This window comes from Geotrypetes seraphini, chromosome 5, assembly GCF_902459505.1.
Source record: "Geotrypetes seraphini chromosome 5, aGeoSer1.1, whole genome shotgun sequence".
NCBI lineage: Eukaryota > Metazoa > Chordata > Amphibia > Gymnophiona > Dermophiidae > Geotrypetes > Geotrypetes seraphini.
In genome coordinates, this window is record NC_047088.1 from 89,480,689 (window position 1) to 89,487,722 (window position 7,034).

Genomic DNA, 7,034 nt, shown 5'->3' on the forward strand with positions numbered 1-7,034 from the left:
TGGTGACAAGTGGTGCATATAATTCTAATGCAGCTCACACACAGTTTGTTTGCACTGGCCAGCTCTTTGGGTTGGGCACCCAAGACAGGGGCTTACAAAAAAAAAGAAAAAAAACAATTATTTGGGAGCAATTTTTAAGTCTTTTGCGCTGGGCATATGGCCAAGGCCAAACTTATTCCAGTAGGCCAAAGGATCACAATCCCAGGGTTCAGTCACAACACTCAGTCCTCTCTCTATTCTCTTAGCAAAGGAATCAAGATGAGACCAAGATTCAATTGATAACTAGAACTTTTACTTGACCTTGATTATAGTGTCAATGCAGAAACTATTTACAGATTCTTCTGATATGAATACTAAAACTGGTTTTACAAATTGTATTATAAAAAAGTCATTAGAAGAAACACTTTAACTATGTTCCCCAATCTCTTCACGCCTTTGTACACGCGGTAAGCTGTTCCAGGGTCCCACCTTCTTTCCTCAGCCTGGAACTATTTTATCTTTCCCTCATGAACCAATTTATCAATATACCTCTCATTCTCACGGATGCTTCTTAGTCTTGCCACCTCCTCTCTCAGTTTCTTTGTTTCCTTCATAAGGGATTCAAGCTGAAGACAGCTTGAACATGGAACTACTCCCTCTGCCTGGGTAACATTTTCTGTCTGTACAGAGACAGAAATTGTAACCTGAACAGCAGCTTTGGTGATGCGATGTTTCCCAGCCATACTGTGGTGCACTGGAACAAGCTTCCAGTGCAGGTGATCGAGGCAGACAGCGTTCTAGACTTTAAGAATAAATGGGATACCCATGTGGGATCCCTACGAGGGTCAAGATAAGGAAATTGGGTCATTAGGGCATAGACAGGGGTTGGGTAAGCAGAGTGGGCAGACTTGATGGGCTGTAGCCCTTTTCTGCCGTCATCTTCTATGTTTCTATGTTTCTATGTTTCTATACTTACACCTGGAAGAAAAAGAAAAAAAAAAGAAAGGGCAGAAATATCCTACCAAAGTAATTCCCTGTTCCTGGTTGTCTGGAAAGCCTATAAATCAAAAAGCTCTGCCTTCCGCTGAATCTTTATTGAGATATGGTGACCAGAACTGAACACAATATGCAAGGTGAAGTTGCACCATGGAGTGATACAGAGGCATTATAATATTCTTAGTCTTATTTACCATACCTTTTCTAGTAATTCCTAGCATCTTGGTTGCTGTTTTGGCCACCACCATTCATTGAGCAGAACATTTCAGCACAAAGTCTACAATAATACCTAGATATTTTTCTTAGACACTGGCTGCTAAGGTGGAACCTAGTAGAGAGTGATGTGGATACACTCACCGTACCCACATTTTCATCCCTGCCCCATGATGAAGTGCATTTTTCATTCCCATTCCCGCAGCCTTCATTCTCATCCCCTCCCACTCCCTACAGTCTTAATTTTCTTCCCGTATCTTCCTGCTCAAAACAGAAATATGATTTTATGCAATTTTATGAGCCAAAGGGTATTGCAAATAAACATTTTAAGCCTATAAATATATATATATGCACTTGCAGGGAAGTTGGAAAAAAATGCCATACTCTGTATGCTTTCCCTACTTATTCACATGTGGTTTATAACTACTCTGAATAAAATTCAGATACTGGATGTTTAGTTTTGCTTAAAAAGAATACTGCTTCCCCCTGTATAAGCACCACTCTTTAAAAAAAATGGGACAGTACTTCTGTTACTGATTGTTTTATTACATCGTATGCACTCCAAAAAATTATGTATCAAAAAAAACATTAAAACAATGTACAGAAAAACAACATATTTAACAGAATAATTTGTGCAGTATTCTGGAAATATATGGGGATGTTTCAATATTTAGCTTGTCAGTCTAGTATCTTCCTGGTGGCCATGTGAACTGATATTTTGGCAGCACTAACCAAAACTCCAGAGGTTATTAGCAACTATAAATCTTAGGCCCAAATTCTGTAACCAGTGCCTAAATTTAGACACCTATTTCGGAGGCGCCCATCTAGATAGGCGCCTATCTAAATTGAATAACAAGCCCAATTAAGCTTTTTAATCAGCACTGATTGAAACATAGGCGCCTATCAAGAAAAATGCGATTCTGTAACAAGGAGCCTCTAAAAATTTAGGCGGCCTTTAAAAAAATAGACGCTATGTATGTTAGGCGTGGGCGTGGCTATGTGTTAGGCGCCTTCTTACAGAATCACTGCTCTGAAGCTCTCAGCTAGGCACCTAACTTTTAAGTGTACCTAGAGCTGGCCTATTTAATAGGCACCTCCAAAATAGGTGCTGCTCAAAGTGTTTTTCTAAACAGCACCCAATTTTACTTGAAGCACACTGAACAGTGCCTATATAGGCGCCTAACTTTGGGCGCTTCTTATAGAATTTGTCCTTTAGTGTTTTTGGTAGGTTGCCAAATGGCCACCAGGCTTCAGCTCTGCTAGCTTTTAGTAAGGGGCTGAGTTACCAATGATTAGGTATAGCCAATATAGATAATATGTGCTAACTGTATTAACTGTACCTAACAGAGCTGAAAGCTGAGAACCACAGATATCACTGCTGTTCCTTGAACTCTTGGACAAGTCACTCAACATTCATTGAATCAGGTATAAAACAACTTATAAGTCCTCCAGGATGATGAAATACCTACTGTACCTGAATGAAACTTGCCCTAAGCTATTACTACGAAAGGTATGATCTAAATCCAAATCCAAAATCCAGTAACAGGCATACTGTGAAGTAATACAGAACACTACAAATGTCACCCGGGACCTGAAAAGCAATTCTATAATACCATAATATCAGTAACAATCCACGAGTCATGTAACAAGAACCTACTTAGGAAAACATAGCACTAAACACTAAAACGCATACAAGAACATCAATAAACCTATTGGAAAACTAAAGAAGCCAGATTTAGTACATATCCATCCTGCATAGTTAATGCTAACAGAAAACCATGTCTCTTTCATATGCGCAGAACACAGACAGACCCTTACACAGTATAGATTACCTAACCACATATTAAAAATAGAAACACATTGAAAAATATTAAATTGAGTCCCCAAGAAGCCACAATGCAACACCAGAGAAAGAGAAAAAGTGATATCCCCTTGTACTGTGCAAAATATAAAGATAGTTGTAAATTTCAAAAACTGGCATGTTATAATTACTACATTAAAAGTTAACACTTGTGTATTTCTCCCTCCCTTTCATACACTCCTATGTTCAACATATCTCTTCCTCTTCCTCTTCCTCCCTTGCACCCTTTGTCTAACATCTCTCTTCTCCCTTCCCCTATACAACATTCTGTGAATTATCTGACCATATGACTTTATCCCAACTTCTAGTCCAAAATATGACCTATGGGATGATTGGTAAAATAAAATCCAAATGATGACTCTTTTCATGTGTTATAGTGGGAGCTAACTGTTGTATTCCTAAAGAATATAAAAAAACTGATAAATCTTTTACATTTAAATCATTCTTATCCTCAAAATGCAAATCTATATCTCCCAATGCTAGAACATGATTACAATTAAGTGAATTGTGTGCTATGAAATCATACACACTAGTTCTAACCTCACTCCATTTACCAGGTGGACAGTATAATATTATACAATTTAATGATTCCCAATGAGATTTATTAGAATACTGGGAAATATCCAGGCTCTGACATTGAATATCCAGGTAAGTATGGTTACCCAGCCGTTAACTATGCAGCCTTTTTGCTGTCCTATACTTTACCTTAACTAGAGACCCCTTAAATATAATGCATTAAAATTTGGGCTTAAATCATTTTAATGTGGGAGTTTCCTGTGCATTAAGCCCAGATTGGAAAAAAGAATAATTTATAGTTTTTTTTTAATTTAGTTGCCATTGGTCAGCGTTTTTTTAAAATGCTGACTGATGCTGGCTACATTAACACTGGATATTCAGTGCATACAGTTTTGATCTTTTAAAGCCCTTGATTTCAATCACAGCCCATTGACAAAGCTCCCTTCTTCCAGCCTGCCTCTATGAAGAACACCCCCAACTCCTCCACCATCTATGTAGGCCTTCACTCCTGACCCTATCAACCCCCCACAGAACAAAAGAACATAAGAATTGTCATACCGGGACCAATCAAAGGTCCATCAAGCCCAGTATCCTGTTTCCAACAGTGGCCAACCCAGATCCCAAGTACCTAGCTAGAACACAAGTAGTAAAACAGATTTTATGCTTCTTATCCTAAGAATAAGTAGTGGATTTCCCCAAGCCATCTCAATAATGGCCTATGGACTTCCCTTTAGGAATTTATCTTAAGCTTTTTTAAATCCCGTTAATCTAATTGATTTCACCACATTTCTGGAAACAAATTCCAGAGTTTAATTACATGCTGTGTAAAGACATATTTTCTCTGTTTTAAATCTACTACTTACTAGCTTCATTACATGCTCCCTAATCCTAGTATTTTTGGAAAGAGTAAACAAGCGATTCACATCTACCCTTTCCAATCCACTCAATATTTTATACACCTCTATAATATCACCTATGGACCATCTCTTCTCCAAACTGAAAAGCCCTATCTGCTTTAGCCTTTCCTCATAGGGAAGTCTTCCCATCCCTTTTATCATTTTCATGAGTACCAATTAACAGCAATAGCCCCCAGTTGTTGATGGTTCAGAGCAATTATTCAAGGAGCATTTCAAAATATTTCTGCAGTTTTTCTTTAATAATCGAACATTAAGAAAAAATCCATGGTACAATTTGGACGTTTGCAGCTAGACCTGTTTAACAACAAAGTGCCAAAAAGGTGCCCAAACAGACCAGATGGCCACTAGCGGAATGAAAACCCACTCCTCCAGTGGTCACTGACCACCTCCCAAAGATGTGAATGAAACAGTAGGATAGCTTCAACTATTATGGTCAGAATCAGTATATAATTGCATATCTGTCATTATGTTCTAACTGGGTTTGTTACCAGAGTCTAATATTTTTGTTATCTGCCTCAAACTCATAAGGACATTGGCGGAATACAAATTGGAATGTAATATAATACCTTGGATTAATTCAGCCCACAGCAGCTAGTGGCTTTAGAGAATGACACAGGGAACTGGGAAAAAATCAGCCCTTTGCCGCAGATACAGGAACAAGGCTTTTTACCACTCCATAGAGCAGTAAATGGCCTTGTCCCCGCAATAGATCTACCGTAAGTCGCCTCCCTTCCCACCCCTACCAATCAGCAGCCCCCTCGCAATCATGGATCTAGTAGCCCCTCCCCACCTCGTGAGTCCAGCAGCCCCCTTCCCTCCCTCCCTATTGTAGGTCCAACAGCCCTCTCCCTCCCACCCTCTATCCCATGCTTCCGATCGCAAGTCAAAACTGGAAAAAAAAAATTGCAACTCCCTTGGGTCGGCCCTTTTGTGCCTCCCAGGGTAGACCCTAGCAGCCTTTTAGAAGCTTCTTGGAAGAAAAGGCAATATCACACGCAAGTCTGCTCCAGGATCTTCTTCCGGCTGAAGGAGGGAGGAAAGCGTGAGCATGAGGGAGTAAGAGAGGGGAGAAGCTGGAAACAGGGAAATATATCAAAAGAGGGGAGATGATGGGCATGGATGGGAACAAGGACAAAAAGGGGAATACTGAATGTGGGTGGTAAATGGACACAGAGGGGTAATGCTAGACATGGGAGGGTATATGGACACAGAGAGAAGATAGCTAGACATGGGGGAGTAGGAACGCAGAAGAAAGACGCTGGACGGGAGCATAGAGATATAGAGGAATGATACTATACACAGGGGTTGGAGATCATAGAATGGTGAGATGATGAAGGCAGGGAGATGGGCACAGGAGAAATACTAGTAAGGGACCTATAGGAGACATAGAGAAAGGAGATGCTGAACTTGGGGAACAATACATATATAGAGATAGAAGATGGATGGTGAGCATGGAGAAAGAAAAAAATGTCAAATGGTCAGGAGACCCTGTCAATTGAGGTAAGAGAAGACAAAAGAAAACAGAGACCAGTGTCTGAGACCAACATGATTTGAAGAATAAAATAACGAGATAACATAAGGTAGAAAAAATAATTTTATTTTTTATTTTGTGGTTAGAATATATCAGATTTGAAATATGTATTCTGCTAGAGCCGGTGTTAGACATAACTGGGGACCGCAAAGCCCAGGCCATGCTTCTTTAGCTTCCAGATGGCTTAGGGCTCTCTCTGGCCAGGGGGCAGTTGCCCTAGTTGCACTCCCCTAACACTTTTCCTGTCCTGCGGTATTCTGTTAGCATGATTTTTCTGTGTAGCATTCTTTAATAATTTGCCTTATTCAGTGTTCTTGATAGTGGAGAGGCTATTTGTGAAGGGAAGAAGAGGGGGAGACAGGAGTTTTATTGATCCTTGGCCTGTATTATTTGTGTTTATAAATGACAATTGTACAAAATATTTATTTATTTATTTTAAAAATGTCTATTCCGCCTATCAACTAGGCGGATTACAAATGAAAATACATAAAATGAGATCTACAAAAAATACAAATTCAACTAAAAACATACTAAAATATAAGCTCAGTAAAAATAAATGCAACAAATAAAATAAATTCAGCAAATAAATAGATCCTAGGAAAAATACATTAAAGCAGGAATTCCTTATTCATAGAAGGCTTTTACAAATAAATGGGTTTTCAATAGTTTTTGAATGATACAAAGTTAGAATATAATCTTAGTGGGCCACATTACACAATTTTGGGCCAGCTAAAGAAATAACTGACATCCAGGTCTTTTTATAATGCACATCCTGGACACATTCGGAGTGACAGTTTCATTGCCGATTGTGAACGGGTTGGAACATATTTTTTTCAAGGCCTGGATCAAGTACTGTGGTGCTTCCCCATAAAGTACTTTAATAAAATAAGTTCAATATAAAATCATAACTATTCAAGGCTTGTGTTGATGAGATCAGATGGTTTGCAGCGATGGGGTGGAGACAGGGACAAAGCTCGTGAGGACAGGGCGGGGATGGGGGACCAAACTCACAGAGACTGGG